The following is a 25,607-nucleotide window of genomic DNA, read 5'->3' on the forward strand; positions in this document are numbered from 1 at the left end:
GTGGAACAGCTTCAATAGGAAAAATTAAGGGACTCCCTATGTCAGACTATCCCATAGCTATCCCATTGATTTCAATGTAAGTGAGAAGCCTAAATACCTTTGTGGATCTGGGTCGCTGTGCTTCAGTTTCCCATATGTAAAATAGCACTTCCAGAGGCAGATTAAGATTTATTGCAGCCCTGGACACAAAGAACATTTGGGCCCCCTACTTTTTAACAGGGGCAAAGTAGCCTTGGGCATGTGTGGAGCAGTAGCAGCGGGGGCTGCACTTCGCAGTGGGGAGCTGATAAGGTGATCAGCTCTCCCGTCGCAAAGCACGGACCCTGCTAGTGGTGCCAGCCTCTTTCTGGTGGGGGGCTGAGGTGAGCCTTAACCGCCCTTGCCATGGGGCCCCACCCCCTACTCCGCCTCTTCCCCCCATGGCCCTGCCCTCTGGCCAGGCCGGAAGCTGGAGCCATAGTAAGAGCCACCCAGGGAGCCCCGGCTGCTGTGGGGAGCCCCGGACCTTCCACCTGCCCTGGATAGCGTGCCCCCAGGGGCAGGGACAGAGGCTAGGGGCTGTTCTTGGGCTTCCCAGCCCCCTGCCCAGGGCAGCAAGGAGAAAAGGCTTCTTCTAGGTGGCAGGCTGTTCTCTTCCCTATAGAAGAAACATTGAGTTTTCTTCTGTTTGGGGAAGTGCTGGTAACTGGAAGCCAACATAATAAGTCAGTGCTCCAGTGTGGGCAAGGAGATGTACTTCCTTGGGGGTGGGGGGAGTTGTTTTTTGGGGGGGGGGGTTAGAGAACTACTTGAGCCTACCTTGAGGTCCACCTTGTAAATCAGACTGATTTACTCCAGCACCTTTCTCCCACCCCCACCCCCGAGGGAGAAATGCTGAGGCAACAAAAGAGATCCCTTGCTGCCACTGCCACCACACACCCACCCACAAAATTTGGACACAATGTTCAAGGTGAAGGCATACCATTCATTGATAATATTCCAATTTGGACTAATTTAAGTAATTTTCTGTCATCTGCAAATTTTGCCAGCCATAATAAATGTATGAAACACCATTCTTCCTATGGATCCTTGAATCATCCCACCTTTTGCCATGATGAAAACTGAGCATTTATTTCTACTCCTTGTTTTCTAACCCTTGGCTAGTTTCCAATCCTTTACAGTGATTTTAATTGTCACCCTGTGACTACTTAATTTCCTTAATAGCCTCATGTGCAGGACTTTGTCAAAGGTGTTTTTAAAAGTCCAAATAAATTATGTCAGCCAATTCTTTGTCTGCTACTTTGTTGATACGTTCAAAAAATATTAGTAGATTGGGGGCATGATTTTCCTTTACAGAGGCCGTGCTGATTTGTGCCTGTCATGTCTTCATCTTCTTGTAGATGTTTTATAATGCCCTTTAATTATCATTTCAACCTATTTACCTGGTATTGAAGTAAGACTTGCTAGTCTATAATTTCCACAATCATGCCCCAGCACTTCTCTTACAGATATCCTATATTTGCTACTGTACTGTCAACTGATTTAATAATTTGTATGTTTTTGTTAGTAACTCATCGACTTCATGCCAAAGTTCCTACAAAACCCTGATGTAGAGGTTAGAGCCAGATCAGGGATGGATGTGTTCTAGTACTGGGATGGAAGAAGTAAGGATTTATAACACTCTTGAGTGAATACTGTCCAATCCTCTTTTTAAATTTATTATTGCTTAATATAGCAATTGGTTCCAGCATGTCTTCTTTGGACACTTCAGTCTCACAGTGATTCATCTTTATTAGCAGGAAAAATGAGCCATCTCCCAACATCGTCTCTGGTGAAAATTAATGCAAAGAAATAATTTAGCTTCTCTGCAATGTCTTTAGCTTCCCTTTTTGTTTTCTTGACTCTCTAAGAGTTCAACAACCCCACTGATTCTGTCACGGGTACCACTTCTGATACACTTAGAGAGTTTTTTATTATATGCTTTTCTATTTTAGGCTATCTGCTCTTCAAATTATTTTTCAGCCCTCCAGCTTCCATTTTACTTGATATAGTTTATGTTCATTGCTATTGGTTTCATTTAGGCTAGAGTCCAATTAATTGTTGGGAAATGGCTCATTAGGTAAAAGTTTGCTTGAAAAATAGAATAGTTCAGTGGTTGGTATTTGAGCCTAGGATATGGGAAATCTGTGTTCATTTCCTTTCTCTCCCACAGACTTCCTGTGTGACCTTGGGCAAGTCCCTTAGGACATAATTTTCAGAAGTGGCTAGTGATTTTGGGTGCCTGCCTAACACCTTAAAGCAGCCTGATTTTCAGAGGGAGAGTGCTCAGCACCATCTGAAAATCAGGCTTTTTTTAGTTGCCTCGAGTCAAGGACTTGAAAAATTGAGCCATCTTAAATCACTTGTCACTGTTGACCTTGGGCAAGTCACTCAGTCTCTCTGTTCCTCAAGTGTAAAATGGGATAGTAGCACTTCCCTTCCATAAAGGGCTGCTTTGTGGACAAATACATTAAAGAATGGAGGTGTTCAGATCCTATGGTAATGGGGCAAGGTAAGTACCTTAGATAGATAAACTTGGATACTTCCAGCATTGCCAGGCATCAAAATGAACCTAATTACATGCCTTTCGAATATTAGCTTTTTAAAATTTTCCCCCCTGTAGTTCAGGTGATGAGGAACGTAAAGTATCTTAAGACGCAGCAGAGCACATGGTGCAGACAAAAAAACAAGCTAAGGGATAACATGAGCATTCCTTTAAAAGATGCCAGTTGATCCAAACATCAAGGATGAAATTCTGGCCCTATTAAAGTCAATGGGAAATTTTTCACTGACTTCAGTAAAGCTGGGATTTCAAGGTTTTCAGGACTGTGGAGTACCTGTAGTAAGCAGCAATATAAATAAGTGTCTGAAATCCTGGCCTCATGGCAAAACTCCAAGAGAGTTCAGTAGCGCTAGGATTTCACCCCAAGTTTATTTCTTGGGCTGGATTTCTGCCAGTCTTACTCGTGTTGAGCAGTAACCTACTCCATGACTTGCCCTATTGAAAATTAATGGAATTACTTGTGGAGTAAGGGTAGCAGAATCTGACTCTTAGTCTTCTTTAAGGGTGTATGCTTGATGCACTTCAGTTTCTATTACTGGAAATGTTAACTTACAACTGCCTAGGAATGTGCACAGTGCTACTGTAACTACTTAAAAGCACAATGCTGAATTTGTTCCTTCTACAGCACATTTTTCTGTGAGAGGGAGCAATATTGAAATTACTCCAGGGATTTCCAGACACTGTATAAATGCAGACAGCACCATTTAATATTATGTAGACTTTTGGACTTCATCCAGCGGTACCTCTTTAGCTACCTCCTTCCCTCCCCCCACCCCAGACACACACAATCCCAGGAAGACTATAAATCAAGATGGATTTTTTTCTTTCACATCTATGATGCACATTTTTCCTTTTCAGTCTTTTTTGTTGGGCATAATATATTTTGACTTTGTTGAAAGTGGTCTATGCTGAGTTGGAAGTGTGCATGTCTAAGTGTGACCCTAAGAACTCCTCAATGCCAACTGGCAAAGCGTTCACTGTCATGTAACAGCAACTCCTATCAGGCCTGACAAACTCACTACACATAACACATTGATGTCATGGTATTTATCTATGAAGAATGTCATTTAAGGTATCAAACGAAAACTTATATCATACAGGTCATCATAATCATTGTGTGATATACGTACAGGTAACAATTAAGAAGATGTATGTTTATACTGAAAATATATGTAAACCAAGCAAACCAGGCAGAATTGAGAAACAAGGTTTTCCTTGACAAAGAAATGTTGATTTACCTGTCTGCCCTGGTCTCCGATACAAATAGAGCATGGGAAAAGCCAACACAAAGCAAGCTTTATTTGCATATTGTCAACAGGAAAAGCAAATTAACAGAAGGGTGAGAAAAACAGCATGGACACTCTGGCATCTGCAATCAGCAGGGGAAAACTTTGTCTGGGGGTATGCTTCTAAAGAATCCATTTCAAAGGTTTTCTGGACTATAACAAGGAGGTAAGAGAACCCTTTTGGGGGCCTTCGCTGAGAGAGCAAAGGGGAATGCTTTTTGTGTCCATGAAAGCTGGATCCTGGTTCAGAGGGTTGGTGATGCGGAGAGGTTACTGTAGGTGAGATACTTATCTGAGACAAAGATTTTAGCCTGTTAAGGTTATGTTTAGTGTCTTAGCAGTGTGTTACACTTTTGTTTCATTTGTAACCATATCTGTTTCTACTACCCTTATTCAGTATCACTTGAATCTCTATCTTTGTTAATAAACATCTCTTTGTTTTATCATAACTGTGAATTCTTAGTTGAATCAAGTAAGCTGGTGATACTACCTCTTTGGAGGCAGCAGACTTGGCAATTAGAACATAAGACTGGTCATATCTGATCAAACCAATGGTCTTTCTAACCCAGTATCCTCTCTTCCGACAGTGGGTGGTGCCAGATGCTTCAGAGGGAATGACCAGAACAGGGCAATTGTTGAGTGATTCATCCCCTGTCATCCATTCCCAGCTTCCATCAGTCAGAGGTTTAAGGACATGCAGAGCAGACAACCCTGAGAGTCTCCAACAAATGCTCGATGTCACCAGCCAGGCTGTCAACTGGATGGGACTCCGCTTCTGTCATAACTATAAAGGGAAGGGTAACAGCTGTCCTGTGTACAGTACTATAAAATCCCTCCTGGCCAGAGACTCCAAAATCCTTTTCCCTGTAAAGGGTTAAGAAGCTCAGGTAACCTGGCTGGCATCTGACCTAAAGGACCAATAAGGGGACAAGATACTTTCAAATCTTGGGGGGGGAAGGCTTTTGTTTGTGTTCTTTGTTGGGGAGGGTGTTCGTTCTCGGGACTGAGAGGGACCAGACATCAATCCAGGTTCTCCACATCTTTCTAAACAAGTCTCTCCTATTTCAAACTTGTAAGTAAATAGCCAGGCAAGGCGTGTTAGTTTTCCTTTGTTTTCTCAACTTGTAAATGTACCTTTTACTAGAGTGTTTATCTTTGTTTGCTGTACTTTGAACCTAAGACTAGAGGGGAGTCCTCTGAGCTCTTTAAGTTTGATTACCCTGTAAGGTTAATTTCCATACTGATTTTACAGAGATAATTTTTACTTTTTTTCTTTAATTAAAAACCTTCTTTTTAAGAACCTGATTGATTTTTCCTTGTTTAAGATCCAAGGGGTTTGGATCTTGATTCACCAGGAGTTGGTGGGAGGAAGGAGGGGGGATGGTTAATTTCTCCCTGTTGTAGATCCAAGGGGTTTGGATCTGTATTCACCAGGGAATTGGTGAAGGTTTTTCAAGGCTTCCCAGGAAGGGAATTCATTGGGAAATAGTGGCAGCGGAACCAAAGCTAAGCTGGTAGTTAAGCTTAGAAGTTTTCATGCAGGCCCCCTACATTTGTACCCTAAAGTTCAAAGTGGGGATCTAGCCTTGACAGCTTCAATGCTAGGAAATGTGCATCCCTGCATACTGATGGCAGTAGAAGGGACTCGGTCCAGGTGATGCTGTTTCAGATCCAGGGTGAATCCATGATCTTACTTGAGGATGGGCAAGACTACCAACATCTCAGCATGCCCACAGTTTTTCGTGTCCAGCAGACACCTGAGGATACCACTGCGGCGATCCTACGGGATGTGGCCAAGATTGACTCCTCCCTACTGGTACCATGGCAGATCAACACCTTGAACAACTTCCTGATCCCCTGTATTTCATTTGCCTGAGGGGATCTGCCGTGTCGAAGGTACCCCTCAACACGGTGGACAACATTATAAGGCAGCTAGTGAAGAAGTGGATGTTTCTTCCCCAGAGGGCCAATAATGGGCTGGTGTACATCTCACACAAGCAAGGCAGTGCCAACGTCCCTTGAATGCGTGATCTGTGTGACGCTGCGGTGATCACTCACGCTTTCCGCCTTCTGACGTGCCCGGATGCCATAGCAAGGAACATCGCAGTGAGTGCTATGCATGATGTCATCAGGAAGCGAATTGCAAGGATCCCCTCCAACCAAGATGTCACCACCTACTTCAGCGGCTCCTTGGAAGGCAAATTTGGAGGAGATGGGGGAGACTTTGCTTCACTTTAGACTCATGCCTGCAATGCTATACGACGCCTGGAGAAGCGTATCACCTGCCACTGGACATGGTGCAAGGAACATCAGGAACTAGGAGTCTTGCCACAGGCCAAGAATACAGAGCATACAGTCATCACTCTAAGAGGTAGAACTATGCTGGAGAGGACCCTGATGGATGCCATCTATTGGCAGTACATGGAAAACTTGAGACAGAAGCCCAACCAGGGCAAGATCTTCAAGGTGATGTGTAAATGAGACATCATCAACCATTTTCTCCCCGGGGCAGTTTCACCTGATTTGCCGACTGGAGGTTCATCCAGATATCCCGGCTCAATTGCGTCCCACTGAACGGGGAGCCGTCTGCCATGGGAATTGGGACAAGCAATGCAGAAAGTGTGGCTATGCCAATGAGACGCTACCCCATGTCTTGCGCAGCTGCAAGCCCCACTCCAGAACCCAGCAGCTGTGCCACAATGCCATCCAATATCACCTAGTCAAAGCCGTCCCACTACCCATGGGGAAGCTTGCCTTGAACTCTGGAATGGAAAGCTAACTGTGACCAGACATCATCATCATTAAAGAGGAATGGAAGAAGATCATCATGGTGGACATCACAGTCCCCTCTGAGAACAGGACCCCGGCCTTCTGCAATACCCAAGCTCAAAAGGTGGACAAATATGCCCCTTTGGCTGATGCCTTGAGAGCTAGGGGTTATGAGGTTCAAACACACATGCTGATTGTCAGAGTCCTGGGCGCATGGGACCCCAGTAATAAGCGAGTGTTGCAGGAATGCAGAATCAGTCAGCGCTGCACTCAGCTGATGAGCCAACTCATGGTGTCGGACACCATCAGATGGTCAAGGGACATCTATTTAGAACATATCACCAGACATCGACAATACCAGGAGTTATGAGCTGGAGTGCCATTGAGAAGCAAAGTCAGGAAAGTAACTGAAATACTTCTCTGATGGATTGTATTTACTGAGGGACAACCTATCCTAAATTCTCAATTACTGAGGGACAATCTACAATCATTACTATGTTTGCTTTCCACAAGCTACTAAAACTTTTATGAGTGATGCTATGTGGATATTTGGATGCTAATATTTTTACTGTATTGTTAAATTTATTAACCTTAATTTGGACTATTGCTGTTTATGTACTATATGAATATTATGACTTTTAAACCAAACTTTATACTTTTGGATAATTTATGCATTATACCCAGATGGATAGGCACTCTTTCCTTAATCTGTGTATTAGATAATTTTAACATTAGCTTTAATCAAAATTTTAAAATATGTTCTGCAATTACTGTGAGTGTCCAATGACAGGGACTGGATACCACAAGGGAACACTCTTCAAGGGGGCTTGGGGACTGGGGTGCACCAAATGTTACCTGCAAGGCAAAGTAAAGGCTGGCAGAGTCCTAGGGTAGCTATCAGACTGGGGTAACTGGGAGCTGTCACCTACTTAACCTTGGAAAGACTCTCCTTTGCTAAGCCATAAAAGTAACAAGGTCATCCTTGGTTCTGGGCACCCCAAGAAAACGTCATGCTAATATAATAATTCTAGAGCCAGCTGTTAACTAGCAAGCCATTCTTCCAGGTGTCTGTAAGTGAGCACATCTTAGGATGCTGTAGCTGCTAAAGGATGGAGATACAGGAGGGAAAATTGAGTCAGCAGCAGTGGAGAAAGATAAGACAAGGGAACTAAAGCCCTCCATGGCAGCACAAGGACCAGACCATAATCCTGACTACAGACACTAGGGCAAGTGAAAGGCCCATTTGGCATATGACTAAACGTATAATTCAGTGATCAAAAAGAAAGCTCAGACTTTGTTTGTGTAGAGCCACGGGCCACACAATCTATTAAAAAATTGAAGGTGGGAAGGAGCTATAAGACTTCCTCCAAATCTTCAGTAAAGGTACCCTTCTGCAATTCAATGTACTTAGTAACGTGAGCCATGAAATACTCATCAGCTCTTTCTGGATGGCATCTTCCCCGAGAAGATCAGGACTCTATAGATTGTACTGTCAGAATGAGGAAGAGCAAGTGTAAGGCCCAATTCTGTTGCATGCTAAACTCCTATTGGAATCAACTATGGTGTGTGGGCAATAGGGTCCATAGCTATCATATAATGTGCACTATAGTATTCAGATATCAGAAACACAGAAGACAACGAATAAATATCATTAACAAATGAGGACATAAAAACAGTCAAACCCAATAAGCCCAAGGGGGGAAAAAAGGATGAGCATCTAAAAACTGAAAATTTAGAACAGTACACTTGCATGAATGTCCATAGCAAACTTTCTATCATCCCAGACTCAAAATACAATTCATGCACAACATGTGTACATTACAGACCAACGGATGAACAAATCAAGCAACATCCTCTATGGCATTGCTATACATTTCTCATGATGTTGGACTTGTGGTCCATTCCAGTGATCCATTTCATACTGAAATGAAAATCTTGCCTAGTGGCGCACTAGCCTCATAAGCACTATAGACTGAAATGAATGAATAATGACAGAGAGGTACTGAATTTTTAGCAGGCAATTTTCTGTCAATAACTCCTCACTTAAAGTGGTCCTGGTTAACGTTGTTTCGTTGTTACGTTGCTGATCAATTAGGGAACGTGCTTGTTTAAAGTTGTGCAATGCTGCCTTCTAACGTTGTTTGGTAGCCGCCTGCTTTGTCCACTGCTTGCAGGAAGAGCAGCCCAGGGTGGACCGGTAGCCCCCCATCAGCTCCCCTAAGTTCGCTGTGCGGCAGCCGCCCAGCAGGCTATCAGTTGCCGGCAGTTCAGCTGTCCCTCCCCCCACTGCCATGTGCTGCTCCTGCCCTCTGCCTTGGAGCTGCTCCTGGGAGCCTCCTGCTTGCTGTGCAGGGGAGGGGGGAAGAGGAGAACTAATGTCAGGGTGTCCCCCTCCCCCTGCTCCTGCACCCCGCTTACTCCATCTCCATATAGAGTGGGGGCAGGAACAGGACAAGGCTCAGGATGGAGAGAGCTGGCCGCAGCTGCTGTCTCAAGTTCCTGATCTTTTTAAAGGCAATGTACTTAGAATGTGGTGTCTGTGTTCAGAGTGACAGCCGTGTTAGTCTGTATCAGGAAAAACAACGAGGAATCCTTGTGGCACCTTAGAGACTAACAAATGTATTTGGGCATAAGCTTTCATGGGCTAGAGCCCACTTCATCAGATGCATGAAGTGAAAAATACAGGAGCAGGTATAAATACATGAAAGGATGGGGGTTGCTTTACCAAGTGTGACATCAATCTAATGAGATAAATCAATTAACAGCAGGATACGAAGGGAAGAAAAATAACTTTTGAAGTGGTAAGAGAGTGGCCCATTACAAATAGTTGACAAGAAGGTATGAGTAACAATAGGGAGAAATTAGTATTGGGGAAATTAAGTTTAGGTTTTGTAATGACCCAACCACTCCCAGTCTTTATTCAGGCCTAATCTGATGGTGTCCGGTTTGCAAATTAATTCCAGTTCTGCAGTTTCATGTTGGAGTCTGTTTTTGAAGTTTTTTTGTTGAAGAATTGCCACTTTTAGGTCTGTTAGTGAGTGACCAGAGAGATTGAAATGTTCTCCTATTGGTTTTGAATGTTATGATTCCTGATGTCAGATTTGTGTCCATTTATTCTTTTGCGTACAGACTGTCCAGTTTGGCCAATGTACATGGCAGAGGGGCATTGCTGGCATATATCACATTGGTAGATGTGCAGGTGAATAAGCTCCTGATGGTGTGGCTGATGTGGTTAGGTCCTATGATGGTGTCCCTTGAGTAGATTTAGACAGAGTTGGCACTGGGGTTTGTAGCAGGGTTTGGTTCTTGAGTTGGTTTTTTGTTGTATGGTGTGTAGTTGCTGGTGAGTATTTGTTTCAGGTTGGAAGGGCTGTCTGTAGGCAAGGACTGGCCTGACTCCCAAAGTCTGTGAGAGTGAGGGATCATTCTTCAGGATAGGTTGTAGATCCTTGATGATGCACTGGAAAGTTTTATTTGTGGGCTGTAGGTGATGGCTAGTGGCGTTCTGTTACTTTCTTTGTTGGGCCTGTCTTGTAGTAGGTGAGTTCTCAGTACCCTTCTGGCTCTGTCAATCTGTTTCTTCACTTCACCAGGTGGGTATTGCAGTTTTAAGAATGCTTGATATTCTGTAGGTGTTTGTCTCTGTCTGAGGGATTGGAGCAAACGCGGTTGTATCTTAAAGCTTGGCTGTAAACAATGGATCGTGTGATGTGGCCTGGATGAAAGCTGGAGGCATGTAGGTAAGTATAGCGGTCAGTAGGTTTCCGGTACAGGGTGGTGGTTATGTGACCATCACTTATTTGCACTGTAGTGTCTAGGAAGTGGACCTCTTGTGTGGACTGGTCCAGGCTGAGGTTGATGGTAGCATGGAAATCGTTGAAATATTGGTGGAATTCCTCAAGGGCCTCCATCCCATGGGTCCAGATGATGAAGATGTCATCAATGCAGTGCAAGTAGAGTAGGGGCGTAAGGGGACGAGAGCTGAAAAAGCGTTGTTCTAAGTCAGCCATAAAAATTTTGGTATACTGAGGGGCCATGCAGGTACCCATAGCAGCCCCGCTGACTTGAAGGTATAAATTGTCCCCAAATCTGAAATAGTTGTGGGTGAGAACAAAGTCCAGCCACCAGGTTTGCTGTGATGGTATCGGGGATGCTATTCCTGATGGCTTCTAGTCCATCTTTGTGTGGAATGTTGGAGTAGAGGACTTCTACATCCATAGTGACTAGATGGTGTTTTCTGGAAGATCACCAAAGGATTGTAGTTTCCTCAGGAAGTCAGTGGTGTCTTGAAGATAGCTTGGAGTACCTAAAGGGACAATGCACATCTCTCTCTCTCTCTCCCACACACACAGAGTGTGTGTCTCTGTCTGCCACGCTGTCTCCCCTCCATCCATTCATGCTGCCTTGTAGAGTGTGAGGCTACATTAACAACATGTTAACCCTGGAGGGCTCAGCCGAATGCTAGTTTGTCACTTAGCAGTAAGGCATTCCCTGGGAAATATCCGACCCTCTTCCACCCTCTAACTTCACCACCTCAATCAAGCTTCACAATCATCATTGCTGTGTACAGTATTAAATTGTTTGTTTAAAAGTTATACTGTTTGTTTAAAATTTATACTGTAAAATATAGTTTTTTGTCTAGTGAAAAAAATTTCCCTGAAACCTAACCCCCACACCCATTTACATTAATTCTTATGGGGAAATTGGATTTGCTTAACATCATTTTGCTTAAAGTAGCATTTTTCAGGAACATAACTACAATGTTAAGCGAGGAGTTACTGTATTAGCTATTTGTCATTTCTTTAAACAATGCAAATATTCCTCATGTTTTGCTATTTTGAACAACATAAGGTAGCCCATTGTACGGAGAAAGTGGCATAGCATATCTACATTTCACAGCATAACTACAGCATCAGGAAATGCAGTTACCAGCAAATAATGCAGTGGCCTGAAGGTGAACATATGGTATTTGTCATAATACTCAGCTGTGAAGCCTGTCTGTATGACTGAAGGAAAAAACCCAAAGGAAACAATTTACTTTCTATGGAGTATATTACTAGACTGATGCAGTAAGTAACCTCTGTTTTCAAAGGTTGGATGTTAATTTCAAAAACAACTGTTGAAATTGTTCAGGGTTTTTAACAACAAAACACAACCCACAGAAGTCTGAGTGATCTTGTGACTCTCCTTGTAGCCTACGAGCTGAAATTCAGTGGGCTTAATTAAACCCCAAATTCAGAAAACAATGCGCTTTACCTCATTGTACACATATGAAATATGGCATAGGTGTGCAAATAGGCCTTAAAGATGAATAAATTAGTCACCATTTCATTGCAAAGAGAGAAAGAAATGGGCATATTTTTTCCTTGTGTTCCACAGCCAAATGGGTTATGGGAGAAAAAATGCAAGGATTGGGTCTTTTAAAAAATAGCATACAAATAAAGCAGAAATTAGGTGTTTACATAATTAAATGTGATAGGTAAACACTATAAACCTCATTTTTTCAATGGAATATTCATCTGCTCATTCTAACGATAGTACAACTGATACCTGATTAAATAAGTTGGTGCAGTGGATCCAGTGGATCATCTGCCATTGGGGCACAAGGGAAACTGACTGGTGGCTGTGCTTCGAGAGAACTGTTTCCATTTATTATAAGTAGGGTCCGACCAAATTCACAGTCCATTTTGGTCAATTTCACAGTCATAGGATTTCAAAAATAGTAAATTTCATGATTTCAGCTATTTAAATCTGAAATTTTACACTGTTGTAATTGTAGGGGTCCTGACCCAAAAAGGAGTTGTGGCGTGGGGGGCACAGAATTATTGTAGGGGGGTTGCAGTACTATTACCCTTACTTCTGTGCTGCAGGTGGTGGCGCTGCCTTCAGAACAGGATGGCCAGAGAGCAGCGGCTGCTAGCTGAGAGCCCAGCTCTGAAGGCAGAGCCACCGCCAGCAGCAGCACAGAAGTAAGGTTGGCATGGTATGGTATTGCCACCCTTACTTCTGCGCTGCTGCTGGGGGGTGCTGCCTTCAGGGCTGGGCGCCTGGCCAACAGCCACTGCTCTCCAGCCACCCAGCTCTGAAGGCAGTGCAGAAGTAAGGGTGGCAATACTGTGACCCCCCATCCCTAAAATCACCTTGTGACCCTCCCTGCAACTCCCTTTTGGGTCAGGACCCCCAGTTTGAGAAATGCTGGTCTCCCCCATGAAATCTGAATAGTATAGGGTAAAAGCACACAAAAGACCAGATTTCAGGGGTGGAGACTACATTTCACGGTCCATGATGCATTTTTCATGGCCGTGAATTTGGTAGGGCTCTAATTATAAAGGTTAGACTGTGATTTCAGTTTTGTTGATCATTTTCTTAGACATTGGAAGGCAGTAATTTAGAGGTAATAATTAGGGCTGTCAAGTGCTTAAAAAATTAATCGTGATTAATCGCGTGATTAATCACCCTGTTAAACAGTAATAGAATACTATTTATTTAAATATTTTGGGATGTTTTCTACATTTTCAAGTATATTGATTTCAATTACAACACAGAACACAAAGTGTGCAGTGCTTACTTTATATTTATTTTTGATTACGAATATTTATGCTATAAAAACACAAAAGAAATAGTATTTTTCAATTCATCTCATACAAGTACTGTAGTGCAATCTCTTTATCATGAAAGTTGAACTTACAAATGTAGAATTATGTAAAAAAAAAAAAACCAACTGCATTCAAAAATAAAACAATGTAAAACTTTAGAGCCTACAAGTCCACTCAGTCTTACTTCTTGTTCAGTCAGTCACTCAGACAAACAAGTTTGTTTACATTTGCGGGAGATAATGCTGCCCATTTCTTGTTTACAATGTCACCTGAAAGTGAGAACAAGTGTTCACATGGCACTGTTGTAGCTGGCGTTGCAAGATATTTATGTGCCAGACACATTAAAGATTCCTATGTCCCTTCATGCTTCAACCACCATTCCAGAGGACATGTATCCATGCTAAAAAGGGGTTCTGCCCAATAACGATCCAAAGCAGAGGAGACCGACGCATGTTCATTTTCATCATCTGAGTCAGATGCCACCAGCAGAAGGTTGGTTTTCCTTTTTGGTGGTTTGGGTTCTGTAGTTTCCACATTGGAGTGTTGCTCTTTTAAGACTTCTGAAAGCATGCTCCACACTTCGTCCCTTTCAGATCCTTAAACCTTGGGTCGAGTGCTGAGCTATCTCACATTGGTACCTTCTTTGCGTTTTGTCAAATCTTCAGTGAAAGTGTTCTTAAAACGAACATGTGCTGGTAGGGTGACCAGAGGGCAAGTGTGAAAAATTGGACGGGGGTGGGGGGTAATAGGTGCCTATATAAGAAAAATCTCCCAAAATCGGGACTGTCCCTATAAAATCGGGACATCTGGTCACCCTATGTGCTGGGTCATCATCTGGCTTCAGGAAATACACTATGAGAACCTAGTATTCACCCACAAAAGCTTATGCTCCAATACTTCTGCTAGTCTATAAGGTGCCATAGGACTCTGTCACTTTTTATGAGAATCTAGTTCAGCCATTATGTTGCTGGCTTGCTTCCTTCTCTCCCAGTAGCCAGGAGAAGGGGAGCTTTCTCTTCTCCTTCAAAGAGGTCTCAAGAGAGACCTCTTCTCTCAGCTACCTATATAGGGAAGAAAAATAACAGCAGTGCATGATGTTGCCTCAAGAAGGGATGACAATGCCACATCACATAATGAAGCAATGTCACAATTCAAGCATTGTCATGACATTTCAATATGATTCTTAACGAGATTGTTTTGTGACTCTCTCAGGAGACAGAGGCTTTGTGTGTGCTGAAAACCGAGTGCTGCTATTTTAACATGCAAATCAGAGAGACAGATGTCAAATTTGAGAATATTGCCAGCTTTATATAAAAAAACTCTGCAAACACTGCCTGGATTAGGTGGAGAACTTTGGCTTTTCCCCATGCTACCATCAGCATGTTTAATACATCTGGCTATCTTAAGGTTTTATACTAGCACCCATCACCATAGTATCTGAACGCATTCTATATAAAAATCAAAAGTAATAGCAAAGTCCCTAGTGAAGTTCATGGAGTTTCTGGCACTTTTCCCTTTTCAGGGTGAAAATTCTGCTTTGGGTAAGTTCTCTTTCTTGTTTGGGAGGGTAGAGGGGAGCTGTAAGGAGTGTGGGAATAAAAGGGTGTTTGAGTTATGACGGTCACCTATGATGGGAAGGCTTTCCCAAAAAGGAAGGCTTTGCAACATCTCCTAAAGATGGTCAGACTCTGGATTTGCTTGATCTTGTCTGGGAGATTGTGCCATAGCTGGATCCTCTTGACAGAGAATGCTTTGTCCCCAGCGCTCACATGCTTCAGCTTGGGCTTTGTGATCTGCATCATCCCAGAGGCTCGCAGGGGTTGTGTGGTTCATAGATTGAAACGTAGTCTTTGATGTAGCTGGGCTTGATTCATTAGTAATACACACTAGAGGATAGGTAAGTTGGATAAAAAACAGAAATATTTGCCAAATTGAGTTTCTTAATCTTAGAATAAATCAAAGGGTCTTTGGGGACAGGGCTGGCTCCAGCTTTTTTGCCACCCCAAGCGGCGAAGAAAAAAAAAAAAAACCATTGAGCTGCTGCTGAAGTGCCGCCGAAGGGGACAGTGAAGGACCCGCCGCCGAATTGCCGCCGAAGACCCAGACGTGCCGCCCCAACAAGGGACGGAGTGCCACCCCTTTCTATTGGCCGCCCCAGGCAACCTGCTTCCTTCGTTGGTGCCTGGAGCCGGCCCTGTTTGAGGATACTTATAGACTTTAAGCATGGATATAGCCTTCCACTGAAATAAACATAGATCAGTTCACTGTTTTCCTTGCTTTAAAATTCATTCTTTGTATGCAGTATTTAAACAAGACACGTATTTAGTGTCAGCATCCCAAACTTTTAATAGCACATTAACCTTCAAAAATATTTAATTCAAGGGGACAAGAGATACTAACCAAATTAGTAATAAGTTTCCAGTGAAGACTTTTTCTATTCCATCTTATATTAGCCAACATCCTCATGGCTAACGTATTCATGTCCAGCATGCATTATTGTTTCCAGACGGCTTTCATTCATGTAACATATAGACTTTTAGTTTAGAGAAGCTTTTTCTCCAGGTAGGTCAGAATTTTTCAGACTTTGTCAGAATTGCTTAGCCATAGGTTTAAGACACTTTCATACTTATTGGCAGCATTATATTTGAATTATTTATCTGAAGTGTTGTCTAAATCCCTCTGGCTGACCTTATTTTCCCCTCTTTTGTTTAATTTGGCTATTTGTTTTGTATTCCAGCAACCTTCCATATTATTAAATTGTTCAGTCTGTAATGTGTGGCAGTGATCTGTTCAGCACCAGTCCTTTCCTCTTGAATTTGGATTAGTAGTAAGTTGCATATATTGGGCCTGAATCTCCATTGCCCTGGACCTTGTGCAATCAATTACACCAGGACAAAGACAGAATGACAGTGGTTCCTACCCACAATGCACTGGAATAAATGACTACATATGGTGCAGGGCAAGAGAGAAGAATAAGGTCCATTATCTTTAGCTGTATGAACTAAGAACCAGATCTTCAAGGGTAGTTAGGCTTCTGAGGATCTGGCCCCAGTTCCTTGCTGTATCCTCCATTTGAGTTTGGGCTAGGGTGACCAGATAGAGATTTTGACAAATCAGGATGGGGATGGGGGGATTGGGGGAAATATATAAAACAAAACCCCAAATATCGGGATTGTCCCTATACAATTGGGACATCTGGTCACCCTAGTTTGAGCAACTCCATCCGTCTTTTTTTTTTAAGCTATTGAGATGTCACTTTTTACTTACTCCGAAAGTCTTGAATAATTTAGTTGCCTCTTCTGCCCCTTTTGACAGTCATTCTTGAACACAGCAGTCTAAATGACTGCCTTATTTTGTACCAGAATAACTCAGTCCAGTTTATGGTCTATGCCTCTTTCCAAAATTTGGTTTGATTATACTCCTATCATCATGGCTGGCTCCAGGCACCAGCTTACCAAGCAGGTGCTTGGGGCGGCCACTTCGGAGAGGGGCGGCACGTCCAGCTGTTCAGAGGCAATTCAGTGGACGATCCCTCACTCCTGCTCGAAGCGAAGGACCTCCCGCCGAATTGCCGCCGCAGATCGCGATCGCGGCTTTTTGTTTTGTTTTGTTTTATTTGGCTGCTTGGGGTGGCCAAAACCCTGGAGCTGGCCCTGCCTATCATGAAGGAAATTACTGATGATACAACTGTTTAACCCATAGTATTTGTGTGCAACCAGCAATCCTGAACTATGCTATCACCATTGATAAAATTAATCTAAACCTTAAGTAGTCTTCAGAAAGACACTCTCCAAATGGTATCGCAATTCCAGTAATAAAATGGCCTTAGTGTGTTTTACTTTAAAGTTTATTAGGCTCCATGTTATATATTTTCTAATGGTACTTATTGTGGTTTAACGAAGAGACAGCTGACTTCAGATACTTCTAGAATGTAATAATCAATCAATAATTCAAACCAGTTTCTAATTTTTCCTGAGTGCCCATTTGACTCTACAAAACCCCAAAGCTGAAAACATAGCTTGGGTATTTGCGCACTCATCTACCTAATTTTCAATTGCAAATACCTGCTTATGGAAATACAGACACACAGTGACGGCAAAATATGAGATCATAGAAGAAAAACATTGGCTCCAACTATAGAAAGCTGGAAAATGCCATTTCTTGGATCACAAATACTAAAACATAGTGTCAGTGAGAACAGCTTGTATAACCCGCTGTGTCCTTATGCTTCATATGGTCACTCTCACACTGCATTTTTTTCAAAAGCAGAGTAAATAGTTCTACCCTCAGTTCTACCTCCAGCCCCAGTATAAACAGACATGGCATCTTGTTTCACATGGGGTCAAATAACTTACAACTCGGCCCTGATAATGTGGTCTCTTCTCAAGCTTTTTTTTTGGGCATGGAAGATAATAAAATCTCTCATACAGTAGTTATAAACACAGATGATGATTATGTGTAAATATTTTTCCTCAAGATTGCAAATACAAAATATACTTTTGGTTACCAGTCTTTTATTGTTACCTCAGTAAGCATCTCACTAGCACTGTATGAATTTGGAATATGAATATATCATTTTAAAAGCTGTATGTTCAAAAACGGCTACTACTTCAAACAATTCTGAATCATTATTCTTAATTCATATTGCAGTATTGTGTAGAGGTTTCAAACAAATTCGGGGGCTCATTGTGATTTTGAAGGTACCTGGAAAGAAAACACTCCCTGCCACAAAGTGCTTACAATGTAAGTGGACAAGACAAAATCATGATCCCCATTTTACAGATTGGGAATGGGGGTGGAGGTAAAAGAGAGAGAGAGAGAGATTAAGTAACTTGCCCACGGTCATGCAGGAGCTCTGTGGCAGAGCCAAGAATAGAAGCCAGTCCTCCTGCATCTCAAGCTAGTGCCTTTACCACAAAATCATGTAGCCTCCAGGTAGTTTAGCCTTTATACTGAACTTGCAAAATGTTTAGATTGTGGCTAAAGCACTTTGATATTAAACCCATCTCTGCTTAAAACTTTTTCTTAAAAAAAAGTAAATGTGAGGTAAGGAGTTGAATCAAGAAACACATACATCAGTTTTTCTTCCTTTGTTGTTTACCCTTTTAAAAAATAATCATTAGTTTGTGTTCCAAACAGCAAGTATAGGTTATTTACAAGCAAGTGCTGCACAGGTTCTCTTTGTTGTGGTACATCAATTGGAAGTTTACTGCCTTCACATGGCATCCCCTGCAAGCAGCGAAAAGCAAAGCTAAAGTCAACTCAATGCAAAATGACAGGTTTCAGAGTGGTAGCCGTGTTAGTCTGTATCAGCAAAAACAACGGGGAGTCCTTGTGGCACCTTCTTAGAGACTAGCACATTTATTTGGGCATAAGCTTTCATGGGCTAAAGCCCACTTCATCAGGTCCATGAAAGCTTATGCCCAAATAAATGTGTTAGTCTCTAAGGTGCCACAAGTACTCCTCATTGTAAATGCAAAATGTAAACTCAAGTTCTCATTGTAAAAAGTGAAAGACAAATACAGCCTGACGGAATGATCATCCAATTGGTCACCATTAGCATTACAAACCTTATCACTGAGGTCTGCTCTCAAGGTGTTGCATCTCAATATTGAGGGAATCTCAGGGCAGGTCTACACTACCACTTAAGTTGATCTAACTTACATCTCTCAAGGGGGTGAAAAAGAGACCCCCCCCCCCCCCGCAGAGCGACACAAGTTACAGCGATCTAAGCACTGTCCACACCAGCACTATGTTGGCAGAAGACACTCTCCCACCGACAGAGCTTCCACCTCTTGCAGAGGTGGAGAAATTATGCTGACGGGAGAGCACTGTCCCATCGGCATACAGCGTCTTCACCAGATGCAGCTGTGCCGATGCAGCACTTCTAGTGTAGACCTGCCCTAAGTGGCCAAGAGGGCCACTTCCTCCATATCTTCCTCCAGTTGGCCACAGACCATGAAGCACACATCACCCTGCTTCAGGAAACACATTCTACTACTGACACTCAACTACCAATTCCTGGCTTTGCTCTGTGCCTCATTTCCATCACAGGCAATATGGGATGGCATCCTATGTTAGGGAAAGCATTCCAGAAACTTCAGCAGCAGGATCAGATCCACATGATTATTGACTGGTAGGCTGTAAAAGTGAAGGACCTGATTCTTATCAATGTCTACAAACCTCCATCTTCCAACTGTCTGACTCCTTTCTTACCATCTTCTCAGAACCCTTAGTCTTCAATTTTAATTCACACCATTCCCCCTGGGGATGATGATGTGGATGGAATAAGGCTAGAGGAGTGGGCATTGACAGTCAACTTGCACCGTCTATATGATCCTAAGCAGCCAACCCCTTCCTATGGCAAAAGGCAGACCTCAGTTTCTTCTCCTGACTTCACCTTTTCTATAACTGGGAAACCCCCTTTCAGTGGCCATAAAGCATGAAGTGCTTGATTTGTTTCCTAGATCCCAGCATCAGGTATGCCTGATCACAATGGGCATCCAAATTCCAACTACATGTGGCCTCCAGAAAACTCTGCAGAATGGAGGCATCTGTTCCAATTCGAGGTGGAGTCTCTTGTGGGTAAAGGCCTGGAATCAAATATTTGGAACAGTTCCATCTACTAAGTTTTCTGTGATAAAGTTCTGGTTGCTGCAAAGAAAATGGTACCCTGGGTATTTCATCAACAACTAATTTCTGGATGATCATCCGGTACAACTAGACTATCATCATCACTCCCATAACCGCATTGGTCATTGGGGCACCATCACTGATGAGCAATCAACCAATTGTCTCCACTCCGACGATTGTGTGTCTGTGTTTGAGTCTCCGCGAAGTCCATTCCTGTCCACTCTTTTATGTTGTAATCCATCTCTTCTTCTGTCTACCTCTTCGTCTCTTGCCCTGCACTGTCCCTTGGAGGATGATCTTTGATAGGCCAGATGATCTTGTTACATGGCCATACCACTTCAGCTTGTGCTTCTTCACAGTCGTCAGGAGGTCTTCATATCCACCAAAAACAAAGAGGAGGTTTTTGTCAGCAGTAGAGGCCTTTTCCACCTTCTACATCAAACCAGGCAAGAGCAACTGAAAGAATCTGTTTCCAAATTGAACTTCACACAATCCAGCCACAATGCCTGGCAAGATATTAATAGACAGAGGAGATTCTAGTCTGAGCAAGAGGGCATACCCAGTCACAGCAAACTCCACTGCATCCCTGCTGGTGGCCAATGGCAGGGCTCCTAATGCAGGTAAAGTTTTCAGTCATGTAGTTAAAATGATGGCTTCTGAGAGATGGCAGGCTCCAAGTGGGGACACGAACCTGGTGGCTCCTTTACTGATCAGGAGCTCAACCTCATTATATGTCAATTACAGCATAACAAGGCTCCAGGTCTAGATAACATCCACAACCAGTTTCTCTCTCACTTTGGGCCAGTCACCAAAAGCTGGCTGCTTTGATTTCTGAATCGTACCCAGGATTGTAGCATCTCAAAAGCCTGGCACAGAGCAAGCGTAGCTGTTCCCAAGCCAGGGAAACTGTTGAGAGACCAAATTGCTACCCAAGGATCTCTCTGCCGAGTGTTACCTACAAGCTGATGAAGAGACGAATCCTGATGTGGATTAATGAGGCAGTTGTTCCCCAGCTACCTTGTGTTTAGGCTGGATTCAGGAGGGGATGATGCACCCAAGATCAGATACTTTGTCTGACTCAAAATATAAAAAACACAAGAATCGGGAAAGAAAGTTGGTGCTGTCCTTATTGATCTGACAGCAGCCTTGGACACTGTCTGGCATCTCCAGCTTATGGCAGTTATCCCTCGTAGACTGATGGTGCAGTTCATCCAAGGAATGATTAGCAACCAAAGCCTCATCCTGCAGGTCCTGGAGAAAATTTAGTTGCCTGAAACATCTCCTCAATGGCCTTTCACTAGGGTCAGTTTTAGCTCCCCTTTTGTTCAATATACACACATACGACCTTCTTGAAACAGGCTGAGAAGTATGTGTATGCTGATGACATCTGTACTGCTGACGTTGGAAACGATATCGGTAGGCTTGAAGGGAATCTCAGCCAAGCTGTGGACATTTTCACCACTTACTTACCACAATGGAGACTAATTCTTAATGAAATCAAGACAGTGGCAACTACTTTCCATCTAAACAACTTGCTAAATCGACTCATCTCGATCTGTGTACAAGGACCATTACTGCTATTTCAACCAGTTGGCACATATTTGAGAGTAAAACTCCACCAGGGCCTGGCATATTGACCTCAGAACACCTAGAATACCTGAAAATAAAGATCTCTTCCCGTATTGCCTTGATATGAAAACTATTGGGAGCCTTCTGGGAGCAGATCCTTAAGTCCTTTATATATCTGTATTTGTCCTGGTATGGGGGGGTGCAGTATGGGGGGGGGCGCAGCTGCCACACTTAGCTTATTTAATTCAGCTACTTGTATTATTAGTTGCTGCTTGAATTAGATACCAACCTCCAGTTTGTATGTGCCAAAGCTTTGACAAGATGCCAGTACTATTACAGCTGCAAGCTATTACATCTCTGGCTGACCGATGCCCCATTTTCAGACAGGAAACAATACTCAGCACCAGTTTGAAGGTCTGCTTGTATTCAGGAGAAGGATTCCACCTCTGCAGACAGGGGTGTGACACCATGGCTGAGCTCTCAACACTCCTTTGCTATGGGAGCTCATGCTCTCCTGGACAAGAATGCTACTGGCCTTTGCATTCCACAGATGATCAGCACCACCAGGGAGCTGAAAACTGTATTCTTATTCTAGAAGCATTTGTAGGAAAGAAAATCTCACAAACTAACTACATTCAGGAGTCCATTGCTGCACCTGCTCCCTGTCCACTTGATCACAGATCCTGGACCTGACTCATCAGGTGACTCTCTGGCTTGTCCAGAGTTACTGCAACTATGCATCAGCTTGGCCTGGTTTCTTCTCCACACTGTGACTGTGGGGCAGTGTTGCAGACAATAACTCGTGGTGGAGGAGTGCCTAATTAGACATCTGGAAGGCAGTTTGCAATGCCTAGTCTCCCTTGACGCAGAGGTGATCCTCTGGTTACGAAACCTGGATATTGAGCTTTTGCCCCCGTGCTCAGGGTGTAGCTGATTGCTATATGTGGGGACAGGAAGGAATTTTCCCCTGGGTCAAATTGGCAAAGACCCTGGGAGGTTTTCATCTTCCTTTACCACATGGGTCACTTGGAGGTTTAAATTAATATAAATGGTGAATTCTCTGTAACTTTAAGTCTTTAAATTATGATTTGAGGACTTCAGAAACTCAGCCAGAGATTAGGGGTCTAGTACAGGCGTGGGTGGCTGAGGTTCTGTGGTCTGCAATGTGCAGGAGGTCAGACAAGATGATCATGATGGTCGCTTTTGACTTTAAAGTCTATGAGTCTAAGAAAAGGAATTGTTACCCAATAGTAGGTAACATCAGTGTTTCTGGTGTAGTAATGTTGTGCCAATAAATACACAGAAATTGGCTTAGCACTGTTATATACGTACATGTACAGAAGTAATTGGTTTAACATTTATGGGTGTTTGCTATACCAGTATCTACTCTAACAGAAATTTTTTTTGGAGCAGTATTGTTATGTACAAGGCTATATATGTCAGGGTCTTCTTTTTCTAACAAATTGGATGTTTCCTTTTCTAGTAACAGTTTTGGAGGAATGGCTCTCCCATGGCTGCTGTTGGTATGGAAGACTATTCACTGCCCTCCAGTGGGATTTTATATTTACCCCAAAGTAAGAAGATCAGAAAACACATATGCGCCATCAGCATGAATACATTTTACAGTTCCTCCATCGGAACATGATAATATCCCAAAGGAAGTCATTAGGCATTTTTTTTCTCCACATTAAATGAAGAAGCAATATGACTCATTCCTAAACTGTAAATGAATTTTAAAAGCCTTTCAGAGCCCCAATCAGTGGTGTTATATAAACCGGCAATTCAGAAGATCATCCTGACCTGGGAGTCCTTAGCAAGTAGATTATGCAGGTCAGCTGCAGTACACACTCTCTCTGTATATTAATTGTGCATCAGGTCAAGCATATGACTATGAAATAGATCTCTGGGGCCAGGTGGAACCATGTGTACTGATAAGGAAAAGCAAACTATAAAGCAATGAATTGCTGTTCTGTTTGAATTAATGCAGCTTTATGGAACTTGAGCGTGTCCATTTTAGTTTTAAAATATTGCTAAAGATCAATGAATGAATAGCTTACGTTTCCTAGCCATTTTCACACTTTTTTCCCTGCAGCACCCTCCTCTCTCATTCTCTCTGAAGTCTCTGCTATGGAAAGTGACACCAATGCAGCCTTTCCAATATAATTACGTTATTGTGTTAACTCTTTTCTTGTGACAGGAGCTTTTGCTTAAACACTGTTCTCAAATATCATCCCTTCCAGCCTATCCTCCATCTGCCAAAGTAGCATTGCTTCAGGCCTATTTTTGTCCTTTCCCTACTGCCTTGCCCAACAGTGGTTTGTTAACCTGGGGGCAGACCCTCAGCTGGTTCATGGAGCTATGGCTATTTACACCAGCTGAGGATCTGCCCCCTGCTGTTGAACCTTCTTGTTGTGAACAGGTGATACAGCAAAGATTAGGGAAAGCAGACAGGCTTCTCTAAAGAACAGGGGACTGTGTGACTGGGGAGTTCTATACTGTGGTGAGCCAGTAACCGAATCCTGCCATTGTGAGACAATTTACAGCAGTGGAGCATTCCTTTATTATTATTTTATTCGTTATTTATATTGTGGTAGCAAGGTGTCATGGGCTGCTCTAGGGATTAGCTCCACCCAAGCTGAATCCCCTTCCTGACTCTCGTTCACACATCCCATATCCTCTCTCTCTGTGACTCAGGGTGCACTCTCTCTCTCCGTGACTCAGTTGCTCCATCTTCATGGCTTGGCCCTCCAACCAGGCCACTATAGCTTTTTCCCCCTTCTGGGGTTCAAAGTCCCACTGGATCAACTGTTCTCATCTATGCCAGACTGTCTTCCAAGCCAAGGCCAGGTCCTTGCTGCTTTTCCCACAGCTGGTAGGGGAACCCAGGCCTCCCGACTACTCTGAGTTCCAATCCAGGGACTCTGTCTAACAACTCCAGTCTACTTGCTCCCTACTTGCTACCCTATTGCTATTTCCCTGGACTCTTTCCTGCTTCTCTGCACAATCTTCTGCCCCCCCGAGTTTACCAGCTCCAACTCCCTCCTCACAGGAAGTGAATGCAGACTACTGCCCCTGCTGCCCCCTTCTGGTCTCAGCTTGCTGGCTTTAGACAAGCTGTGACCAGGGTCCCAGTGGGGGCCAGCTGAGGTCACTCAATTAGGGTGAACTGCAAAGAAGGGGGCAGACAATCCCCCAAAATGGTGGATATTTCAATACTTAGATTTACCAAACCAGCACAAAACAACTTCTTAATTACCTCACTGGTTATTCAGGACTCAGTAACATGGTTCCCTTAAAGTACCCATCCTCAGGCCTCCATCCAGGTACCCAAGTCAAATATGATGAAGATTTCTGAAAATCTTATTTCATCATATAAAAGAAAAGGTTCTACCAATCCTAAAGGATTGGACACATTACCTCCCAGGTTAATAAATATTCCAGGTCTTACCCAAATACACGCATATAGCCAATTCTTATTAACTAAACTAAACTTTATTAACAAACAAAAGAGAGAGTATTGTTAAAAGATCAGTATACATACAGACATGAGTTCAATTCTTAAGGTTCAGATTCATAGCAGAGATGGTGAGCTTTGTAGTTGCAAAGAGTTCTTTCACAAATAGTTCATAGGTTATAGTCCAATGTCCAATACCATTTCAGGGTGTTCCAGCTTAGGACTGGGATCTCAGTCCTTATGGCTTAAACTTCGCCTGTATGAAGCCTCAAGCAGATCTGAGATGGCAGAATGAGGACCCAGGGGTCTTTTTATACAGTGTTCTAGCATCCACTTGACCATGCAGTCCTGGGTAAACAATAGGCTTTTGCTTTCTAAATACTACCAGTAATTAGTTACACAAATTAACATAAGGCAATTTATCCATTAGGCAATCTATCACAAACTTCAAAGAGACATATAGAAAATGACATTACTTCACCCAAGATTCATCTAAATGTTAATATTCCCTTTTGATCTTTGGATTACTAGCTATAGTGACAGACAGGTAGCATCTAAGATACACACAATTAATATTACCTCTAACTTTTAACAACACAGGTTTGCATTTCAAAGTTCTAGCCTATTTAGCATGAATGCCCTAATTCCCATTTGCATACCTTTTCAACATGACTTTAAAGGTTGGCTTTGGGTCATCCAGCCTGCAAGCTGTTTAACCC

This window comes from Chrysemys picta, chromosome 1 (assembly GCF_011386835.1).
Source record: "Chrysemys picta bellii isolate R12L10 chromosome 1, ASM1138683v2, whole genome shotgun sequence".
Lineage (NCBI taxonomy): Eukaryota > Metazoa > Chordata > Testudines > Emydidae > Chrysemys > Chrysemys picta.